Below are 11112 nucleotides of genomic sequence, written 5' to 3' on the forward strand. Positions count from 1 at the left end.
TGTTTGTGTGTTTTTTTAAAAAAAAAAAAAAAGAGAGAACAGGATCAGTGCCTCCACATGAAGGCTCCCTCCCTGAACCTCTGCCAGAGAAGAACCAGCCTCGCATCTGTGTGGAATGATAAAATCGTGTCAAAAAGTGCAGACAAATATTTTTGAGCACCGGCGCTCTCTGAGGGGAAACGGAGCACAGACAACTGAGCAGTCTCTCAGTTTTCTACATCTCTTTTTTTTTTCTGTTTAGTGGTCTCTCTGCCCAGATTTAAACTTGATATTTTCTTTCTAAGAACAATCTCATTCTCTTTTATTTCTCCATTTTGTCCTGTTAATGCAGTGACCACTCCCCATAGAAAACCACTGTCAGTATACACACACACACACACACGCCACACACACACCTCTGCCAGGCTTCTCTCAGGCGAGAACCAGAGAGCCCCCACTTGCACAGCAACATCAATAATAAAACTGAAGCACCCCCCACACCACCATCACCATTTGCTTCTAAAAATAGACCTCCTTTTTTGTTTAATATTTCATTTGCCCCTTCTATCTCTCTATCTCTTTCTCTTACTCCTTTTCTCTATTCATTGTCTTTAAATAGGTGATGAGGAAAGATGTCAACAGTTGAGTTTCCGCTTCCAACTTCCCACTTATTTCCCATCAAATATTCTGTCCCCACCAAACCCACAAACGCCATTTCTTCAAATCGTTCTCCACGCCATGGCCAACTTATACCTCCTCTCAGGCCTTTACAGTGTGTCTCAGCATGTTTATATTTTTACTTAATGTTTGATTGTAGGCCAGGGTCTGTATTTATCAAACTTCTAAAAGTTAAATTTTGCACCAAAGGAAATAATAACAGTAAAAATCATTTATTTTTACTACTCAAGTTTCTTACTGCTTACAAACATTCCAGAGGTCTCTGAAGCTGGGGGTGAAAATAGTCACACAGCAGCTATTTACATCCAAATGTGACGCCCAATGGCTCCCTGAACACCTTGCTTTTTGCATCATTAAAAATGATGTATAGGCCGGGTCAAATTGTTGCAGAGCACTGTTTTAATAAGCGCCATCTTCCAGGTGGTTTTCTAAACGTCTGTATTAACCACCTGTTAGAAAGTCTATCAGGCAGAACTTCTCTCATGTGACTCATTGAAATGGTCCAGGAGAACCTAAAACCTGTGTGTAAATAGCCACATTCACTATATACGGGATGGCCTGCACCTTACTCCTTGTACATTGTTGTCCTATGAACTCTGTTTTTATATTTTTGTTGAAATGTATATAACCAATGCAGTCCCACTGAAACTCCGCTTAACTCATCAGCTTATTTTTTCCATATGAAACCACAAACTTAGAAAAGCGCATTTTGTTACTGAGACTTATTAAAATAATTTCAGCAGAAGAAAGAAATCATCCAAGCAAAAGTGAGACAAGAAGTTGGAATAAAAGCAAATAACAAGGCAGAAAAACCAGATGGTTTTAATTTTATTTGCATTTAATTAACCATGATCTTCAGTTTGATCTGCTACTGGATTTTACTGGATCTCTCTATCACTCACGACTCCTGTTAGGAAAGCAGAAATCACAGTTTTGTATTTCCCTCAGGCCTGATGTGATTTTGACTTGTAGTTTCTTCAATAAACAAAGCACTTTGTTTGTACATCAAAAAGTTGTGTTCTTGCATCCTCTACTATTATAGAGTTTTTTAAACAAGATGACGGCATTTACCATAATCAGTGTGTGTGAGCTTTAATCTGTCACCAGCAATTCAAGGAAAAGGGAGATGCACATTGAAACTAGTGTGTCTGCTCAAACCACAGTCAATCGTGCGTCACACATTTTAACAGTCTCCTCATTTCTCATAAGCGATTCTCTTCCAACTGAGCAAATCTGAGTTTCCTTTCACGTGGGAAGTGATTTCAGAGGTGGTTGAGTGCACCTCGCTGCTGCTGTGTTTGTCTTAGTTTTAGTTCTGTGGCTGATGTTGTGGTTCAGTCTGCTAATGTCTTCTGACCCTGTGCCTCTCCTCCTTCCTCTCAGGACTTTTTCCGAAGCGCTGAAGGGAAGGAGGAGAGGAACGCTCTGCTGAGAGTTGACTTAGTGTTGGTTATATAATGTGTCCTAATGGGACACATACTGTAGGTACTGTACCTGCTGAAGGGCAAATAGTGCTGATGCTGGATTCGGGCCTGCTTACCCATCACTGCCTTCAATTATAATATGCATCTCTTCATCTCTGCAAGTTCCCATCTAATAATAATAATAATAGCAGCTTTTGTCTTAATAACCCCACTTCAAAGATTATTAAAACTGCAGGAAACAAAAATATTTCAGGATGGAACTCCTGGGATATCATTTCAGTGACGCATTTAATTTCCTTTTGTTCCATTTTTCTTAATCGACAAACAATGGCCGTGAATGCCTTTACCTTCTGTGTATTAACTTCTTTAGTAGCATTACACTTTAGCTCTCCCTTTGCTCATTATTCATGTCTTTTTAGCTTTCTGCACTGATACATTAACTTCAAACACTGGTACACGATGGATTAATTCTCATTATTTTAGCTTCATAAATCATTCGAGGTTATTGTCTTAAGATGTTTGCAAACGTATTTTCACTGGAGAAGTGTAATGAGGTGTGCAAATTGGTTTTGGCAAGCAGGATTACTGTAGTATTTGTACAAGGCCACTGTATCAGCACACAGTTTACCTGAACAACATCTTGATTTGATGATGATGGAGTTTGTTTTATCATCAAATAATGTCTGGGTCATGTTTACAATGAAATGTTTTACTGAATCCTAATTTAGGCTAAGGCAGAAAGTACAGCACACAGTGGAGTTTAGTGGTTATGTAATCCCATTAGTCCAAACAAAGATGCACAATTCTTCATTGTATTCTTGTAATTCTTAATTACTTGAAGTCAAGTACCGCATCCTTTTTTGCGAAATAGTTTGTTTGTGCTATAAAATGATCTTAATACGTAATACTATAAGGAAATTAAGCTTTTTCTAGCCAAGCATTAGTAGATTTTCACTTCTGAAATATAAATATCACTGATGCAACTGCAGAATCGTGACGCCAGTAGGGACTTTTCAGAAGCATTGGATCCAGTCTACCTACTTCAAAATCAATCACAGCATAAAGCCCTCTGTTCTCAGAAGGCTGAACTTCTCACACAGGCTCTCTTTTCCTCGCTAACCTCGGAGAGAGATCTGTCTGTTCGCAAGTAAAAAGTTTGAACACAGTTTTGAAAAATTTAAATCTGTGGGAGAATACAGGCGTATTGCCTGTTAAAGTACAGATTCAGACTGAAACTTTCTGACAACAGTTTGTACAGTAACTGAACTGGCGTTAAAGGAGAGATGTGCTCACTCATGAAAATGTATCATGATGCCACGCTCTGCTGTGTCATAGGCATGAGTGTAGGCGGAGGCATGCTTCCCCTTCAGCCTTCTTATCATATCACATCAGCAACTTCTTCAAATGTTTTTCTTTCAGCAGTCCGTTGTGAGTAACACATTAATCCACTGTGAATTCTTTTAGATGTTTCCGAGCTCTCAACACGTTGAATTAGTTGAAGTGTACACAGTATGATTCACTTGCCTTGCTTCATTAACTCTATGTTCTGTAAGTGGAGAAAACGATCTCAAACTGTATAAAACAATACAAAATAATCACCATCATCAAACACAGTGCATGTACTCATCAGGACTATGTGACCAACTCCTAAATATTCTGTTTTGTCTTTTATTTTACACTAACTAAAAGTGCTTGCCGACGTTAAGCAAAGGCTGTGGTTTCAAACAAAAATAGAGATAAAGTTCAAAATATACAAAAGCGTTTCAATACTTTACTTAAACCTCAATCTATCCCTGTCCTTAGCCAAAGTGATTTAGTGGTTTAAACCCAACCACACACTGGACACAAACCCCAGTTTCTGGTCCTGCACTACGATCACCAATGACCCCAATTACCTGCTTACAATGTCTGTCAAATACAAGAATGAAACACTTCCTGAACTCAAAGACATGTTGCCAGTGAACATAATCAAGGCATCAATTACACAACCTTCAAAATGTATTTGGTAAATCAGTTATATAGTATATAAATGTAATTTTTTTAGAGACTGGTTTGGCGTGGCGCTGTTTCCTAATGACTCCCCCTTCCCTTAATTGTTATTGAGCCCGGTTGTCTTCTCTGTGTCCCAGTTTTCCCGGAGATGGGTGGAAGACGCAAAGCAAGTGAGGGACAGCAGACCTTGGACGGAAACCATGTATCGTCAGCTGGGACCAGGACACACACAGTTCTCCAGTGATCGATGGAGTCAACGGTGGTAATGGTCTTAACAGCCAAACACGGAGGATGATCAGAGGCCATCGATCCGAGCAGCTGGGGAACCAGAGTATGTCCGAGTTAAAGGTAATGTTTCACTGATTTTTGGGCCCTGTGTGGTCAGTAGGAAATATCTCAGTATTACACTGGGGCAGTTGCTAGATGTCCTCAATTATTTACCACCACTCATTTTCTCTTACCTGCCCTCCTTCCTTCCTTGACTAAGTCAGTTCATGTCTGTCTGCTCCGTCAGCTTCTCCCATTTTCTCTTTTCCACCACATGTTCAATCAATTTGGGCTAAGCAATTGTAGCAAGTGTTTGATGTCTCTGTTGGTGGATGTTCATTCAATTTTCCACTGTAAGCATAATTTGCTGCAGCAATGAGACCATGTAAACAGAGGAGCCATGTTCCATTAGTATGCTGCCTACTTAGCCCATGTTATTTTAGGCTTTCTTTGTACATTTGCTCAACAAGAACTTCAATTACATCAGGATTTCAGAGAGACGCATGCCGACGGTTTGTAGCTACACAAGTGGAATTTCATCACTTAGAGTTCTTGGATGTTTGTGCTGAGGCGAATGCTAAAAGCCGCTTTCTCCCAGTAGACTTTACAGGGCATTGCCATATTCTCCAGTAGTACATCTTCACAAACGGCCTGCGGGTACTCTACATGCACATAAAACAGTGTCTCTATATTTACTCTTTAAAAGCCCTGTTGGTTCTGCATTCAGGATGCTTTCGGAATAGTTGAAGACCAGGCAGAACAGCATCTTCTTTAAAGTGTATACTTAAAAAATGCACTTTGTCATTTTGGAATATGAGCGTACCCAAAGGATCTTGTTGTCAACTGCCTTTCTCTTACAAGGCATTCAGTCACTGGGACAGTAATGATTACTGACATACACTGGCTCACTACAGATGAGTTTACATAATTCAGACTCAAAGTGTGAATGGGAGAATAAGCTTCTTTTTACTTATCCCATGTGCAGCTTTTGTAGAAAGTTTTATTGTATTAGCCTCAGTAAGGCTAATTTAATATAGTACCAAATTCTTAATTTTACACTACTACAGTCTATTGATCTCACACTGGCTGTATTTAAGACAGCTGTCTAGAGAACTGGAGTATTTCAACATTATGCAGGAATATAGGAGTGCTCTGAGGCTCAGCTGCCTGTCTACACTAGAGACACACCTCAGAGCTCAGCAGCTGTCAATTCAAACTCAATGTGCCTCACAGGTGCCAGCTCCACTCTGCCTCTTATAAGCCTTTGTGCATCGATCAAAGCAAACCGCCTGCCAGGGTTTCAAAATGCAATACTGCACATTTCTGCAAAGTCAAACTGACCAGTCTCTCAACTCACCGGAGGCTCAATATTTTCAGAGGGCTGAGCTGGCACCAAAAACAAACCATTGTGATTGTGGGCACTGTACAGTATGCACAATAAAGTATGTGCATGCAGGTCTGTGTGTGCGTGTGCGCGTGTCTGAGATTGCCGGCATGAGACGGTCAACAAGCAATGTATCAGCAAACTGAACACAAAACCACTTAGGGTAGCATGCATGGTCAAGCTTGGTCTGTGTGTTTTGTAAATCTGTTGAAGCATGTTTAGAAGCTGCTCATCTCTGCCATCTGTCCTCTTTAAGAGATAGAGTGGTGACACTTTGCTTCTGATCACTTTCATTGACTCGGTATAAAGCAAGAGCCACAATGCACTGCACTTTATCCCTTTTTTTCTTTGAAAAAGACTGACTACTCCGCCCTCAGAAATTCTGTTATTTGGCAGGCAAAGCTTTTACAACTCTGTGTGTTTGTGCTTGTACGAACGCATGCATGTGCTTACTTGAGTGCGCCTGCACACACCAACACACTGCATATGTTGTATATAATATTTTTTTTGTATTTCTATTTTTGTATTTTTATTTATTCTAATAATGTGTAACTTTTTGTCTTCTTTACTCATTGTGTAACTGGTGTGTTCTCTCTGTTTAGTCATTTTTTAAACCCTGGCAGCAGCTGTAGGGATGGAAAAGGTCGGTCAGTCCGCTGCTTTGGTCCACATGGAAATATCTCAACAAATTTTGGATGGATTGCAATGAACTTCTGTACAGACATTCATGGTTCCCATAGGATGAATCTCAATGACTTTGGTTACCTCTGACTTTTACTTGAATCTTGACAAATGTGTGCGTCAGAAAGGAAACTGTGCAATAATTCACCTTTATTGATCCAAACCAGCTTATGTATAAACAAGGACTCTGTTTTTATGAGGCCAGTCAGTTGCATCAGTGTAAAATTCTTTATAAAGTTTACCTGCGTTGGATATTAAAGAGCAGCGTCTTTATTCCAAGAGCCAGAATGAGCAATATTACCATGTATCTAAAGTTGTGGGTTGTCCACCCATAAAAGTTTCATTTTTGATTAATCATGTTTGTTGCAAACACAAGAGCAAAAACAAGCGGGCAGGACTAAGACAAATGTGTGAAGACCAGACAAGTTTAACTTAGAAAAAGTATCATCAGCACAGTCATTTTTCTCCCCGCTACCCTGAGCTGCATTTCAGCTCTGTGCTGTAGTGACTCACTGTGTGTCTGTGTGAGCAGGCATCTCTGTGTGCTATTTAAGGTGGTGTGGTCACAGTGCACGGCCTGCTGTGTCTGCCTGATCTCTGGTGGGAGAGGTAGCTCTGGCTGAGTGGTCATGACCCTCCCACATAATACCGGGAGTGCGGTGGAAGGAAATGCAGCCTGAATAGCACTGAGCTCAATGCCCACTCTTTAATATCAGCGGCTAATGCATCTGTGATAGATACACCTGCTGGTGATCTCTTTCATCTCAAGCCCTGAAAATGTTCCCATGTCATTGCCTGTTTTTCTCTGTTTGATGGTGACTATCAAAAAAGAGTTTCTTTTGAATTGCAACACAGTTGCAATTCAAAAGATGCACCAAAATCTTTCTTGAATAGCCTCTCAAACATTTGAGAAGTTAAGTTAAGGAGACAGAAATTGCTTCTTTTGTTGTTTTCTTAGAGTGAATCTTACGAATAGTCAGTAAGTAAATGGGTGACCAAAGAGAAACACTGTGCACTGTTAGGTCTGACCTAACCTTACTTTCTCTGTCCCTGCTAACTCCTGACCTATCCCAACCTTTCGATTTGTCCTTTCTTGCTGCTTTGTTTATCTGACCCAGGCTTGGCTTGACTCTATCAGGAAGATTTCACTCTGCTCTCTCCTCTTGTTTCAAATGGACAGATTAGAGTTTCCTTTTAGGGCAAGTGCAAATTGCCAATGTGCTATTTTAAAGGAGACACCTGCGGGAATACAACAATCTTGTCTCTGAGGGAAAGTGAAAAGAAAATGTGTGCTTTGTTTGTTAATTACCATGATTGTGCTCTACAATGTCTTCAAATAATGATCCAGTTTTCAGTGTTTTATCATCATAAGTGATTATTGCCAGGGGTTGTTGACACGGCTTTGGTCTTACCTGGTGTGAGGAAGGTACTGAGAGAGGATAAGCTGGCATAATGGAGGGTATTAGATTATTAATTGTGACCTTTATCTTTCCTCTGTCTTTAAAGGTCATTCTGAGCTTGGACAGAGCATGTTTCTGACTTTGTGGAGTGGATTTCAGACTGTCAAACCCAGCATGTTTCTACGCACTTCATATCATGGCAGCACAGAGCAAAGTGTCCTTGAAACATATGTTCTGTCTCTAATTAAAGGGGAACTCAAGAAAAGCCTAAAGCAGCCCAAAGCATTCAGCCTTAATTATAGAAAACAGTCCTCATGTTCATGTGAGTGATTGTCAACACTGCCTTTATTACCCTGGTCACATCATATCATCCATACAATATGACTGCCGGTGTAGAAGTCCACCATACTCCACATTAGCGCAGGTCTTAAAGTCTATAATAATATGTTGAAATTAAGACTGAATTTTACAGAATTAAGCTGATATTGTTCAAGTGCCCGGTTGCCGCATCGCTCCGTACACTTGAAAAGGAAACTGAGCTCAGACACAGAGCTGAAAACAATGAATCCTATAAACAGATAAGTTCAGCAAAGTGAAAATATTTTCCCTCCTTGATTTAACAAGAGGTTGAATTATTAGCAAGCTCTGCACACAGGAGGAATCCAATTGTCATTGTTTCCCTCGGTTATATCCACGGGTAGAGCTACATGATTAATCGTATTAAGATTGCATGCCTCTGTGCGATCTCATTTCTGCTGTGTTTGCATTAGCAGCGAGATCTGTTGCCTTAATCCAAGCACTCCCAATTTTCTCCCCAAACTGCATCAACAAATGACAAGTGTGCGTTAACACAACGTTTCGACAGGAAAAAGAAAAGAAAGGTTATTAGCAACAACAAAAATGTGTCAGATCAAGTCTGATCATCAGATCATGATCTCAATTCTAACTGGGAAAAGCTATGACTGTCATTTTGACCATAATCGTGCAAACCCTCACATAAGTGACCAGTATCTTACGCAGTTTGGTGTCAACAATCATTCAGAAGCTGTTCATATTATATTGGTCTCTAAGGGTGCAAGGAGCCACAACCATTGAAAGATCTAACTCTGAATCAGATGTAGCATGCATTTTAAAATCTTTTGGATTTCAACTGAAGGTCTTAACACAGAACTTTGCCTTGTCCTTGTTTGATTTGAATGTGGTTTGAGGCATAGAGATGTAATATCTTGTAGTAATTTATAAGGAAAAACTGAAGCAAGTCTGGGAAAAAAAACATGAATTTGTGTAGCAGAGAAATCCTTTTTTTCTGTATTCCCATCCTGTTTATTATCTTGCAACAGCTCAGGTATATCTTGTGACCCCTTGTGAGGGTCCCTATCCCCAGATTGTAAACCACTGGGCTAGAACTCAGTCACTAGTGAAACATCTACCTTCCATCCTTCTTCTGGAGGCCAGTGTTTTCTTGTGATTGTTTTTGGTATTACTCTGGAAAGTTTTCTTCTTTGTACTCTGTCTGGAACATCGAGAAACTTTGGCGCAAAGCAAGACACCCCAAATGCATGTTGTTAACCCAGTTCTTCACATAAATCAATACTGGGAGTTGGACTTCACAGGTCTCCTCTTCCACACTGTCAGGCTAGCTGGGGCTCGACACAGTTGTTTCTCTCCATGCAGGACTCATACACTTTGTATCAGATAAAACAAAAGCATTAATGCTGAAATAGCATTTCTGTTATTTGGCAGCACATTCACCTTCCCTTTTTTCAGAGAGCTGTAAAGCAGAAGTGTCCAGAGTTAGTTTGGTGGAATTTGATCCTACAGCTTTACTGGTGTGTGCTGTAGTCATTCATACTAAAAACTCTCATTTATCTTAGCACACCACAGTTACATTTATGAACACCATTGTTGAGATGGTGTGCAAAAAGATGGTGTGAAGAACTGTAGCGATTTGAAAAATGGATCACCAGCCGCTTTAGAGAGCTTCCAAGAAACCACTAGTGTTTCCACACAGAGGTTTAAAGGAATGGCTTCGTAGGCAGAACACATCGATATAAACCACAGAGAGAGCTCATCCAACATGATGCCATGTGCATGCTGAGCAAAATTTGATACAACTGAATCCATTAAAAATTGACTAAATGTCATCAATGGACCTATAGAGCTCCACTGCAATCCTTGCCACAGGAGGAGAACCAGAAGGTCTCCCGGTGAACTTCCGTCATGGACAAGTAAAATACCACTGCTGACTGTTCTGACTCATATATGTACAGCACACTACTCAATATCTTCACAATCCAATTAAAGTCTTCTGTTGCAGAGGCATCTTCATTTATACCAACTGGAGCCATGTGTTTTTATATCCACATGCCCCATCCTTCTGTTTATTCATGAGTTTATATTTACATCCAGAAAAGTAAAAAAAAAAAAAAAAAAAAAAAAAGTTCTCCCAGGAGAGGTGGGAAGAGTTGCAAAAAAAAAGGAAATCTAATGCAAGTTTGCAGCACTCACACACTGAGGACTGACAGATTCTCCCCATCTCGCTCTTTTGTTCTCTCCATCACCCCCCAGGCTGTGTCCATCCAAATTTGGAGGACAGTGTTGTATTATTAGTAAAGGACTCTCCTCATCAGCACAGCTGTGTGTGGGTTGTGCACTGTTGATCCTCTGAGATGCAGTCGAGCGAACGCCTCTCCATCACCTTTTATCTGCGCTTCACATACAGCTGGAGGCAGAACAAACGGGCGCAAAACTTCTGCCCAGTGATATCATTATTTGAAAACTTGAGAAAAGCGCCAGTGAATCAGTGTGGCATTTGACTCGCTGTGTATTGGGAGCGCAGTTTTAAAGATGACAAATTCTACAACACCATTTAATCCACCCCCAGCTCAGGTCATCCATACAGTGTTCAGAGTCTGATGGTGTTTACCCCTCAGTCACGATGCAAAACTGACACTGACGTACAGGTCGTGTTTTGTTTGAGAGTTTTTAAATTGTTTCTTTGTACCACTTTTCCTTGTTCTTGTTCTTCTTGTGTAAAAACATTTAAAATATCTCTCTCTTTCTCTCATCACCTGATCCTTCTTTGGAATTGAATTATTTAGCCACCAGTCATTTCTCATACAGCAAAGTTAAAATGTATTTGTGTTTCTGTTATGAGATGCTGCTGCTTCCTGATTTCATGATTTAGAATGTTCATTTCATAAATATTTTGAAGGATGAAAACTTTTAAATTCTCTTTTTAGCATTTTATTTGCCTGCCTTATTCAAAGCTCTCTGTGTTATTCAAAGCGCTCTGCTGGCCCTGCAT

This window comes from Seriola lalandi, unplaced genomic scaffold (assembly GCF_002814215.2).
Source record: "Seriola lalandi dorsalis isolate HSWRI2012SDOR001 ecotype SW California unplaced genomic scaffold, Sedor1 jcf7180002054997, whole genome shotgun sequence".
NCBI lineage: Eukaryota > Metazoa > Chordata > Actinopteri > Carangiformes > Carangidae > Seriola > Seriola lalandi.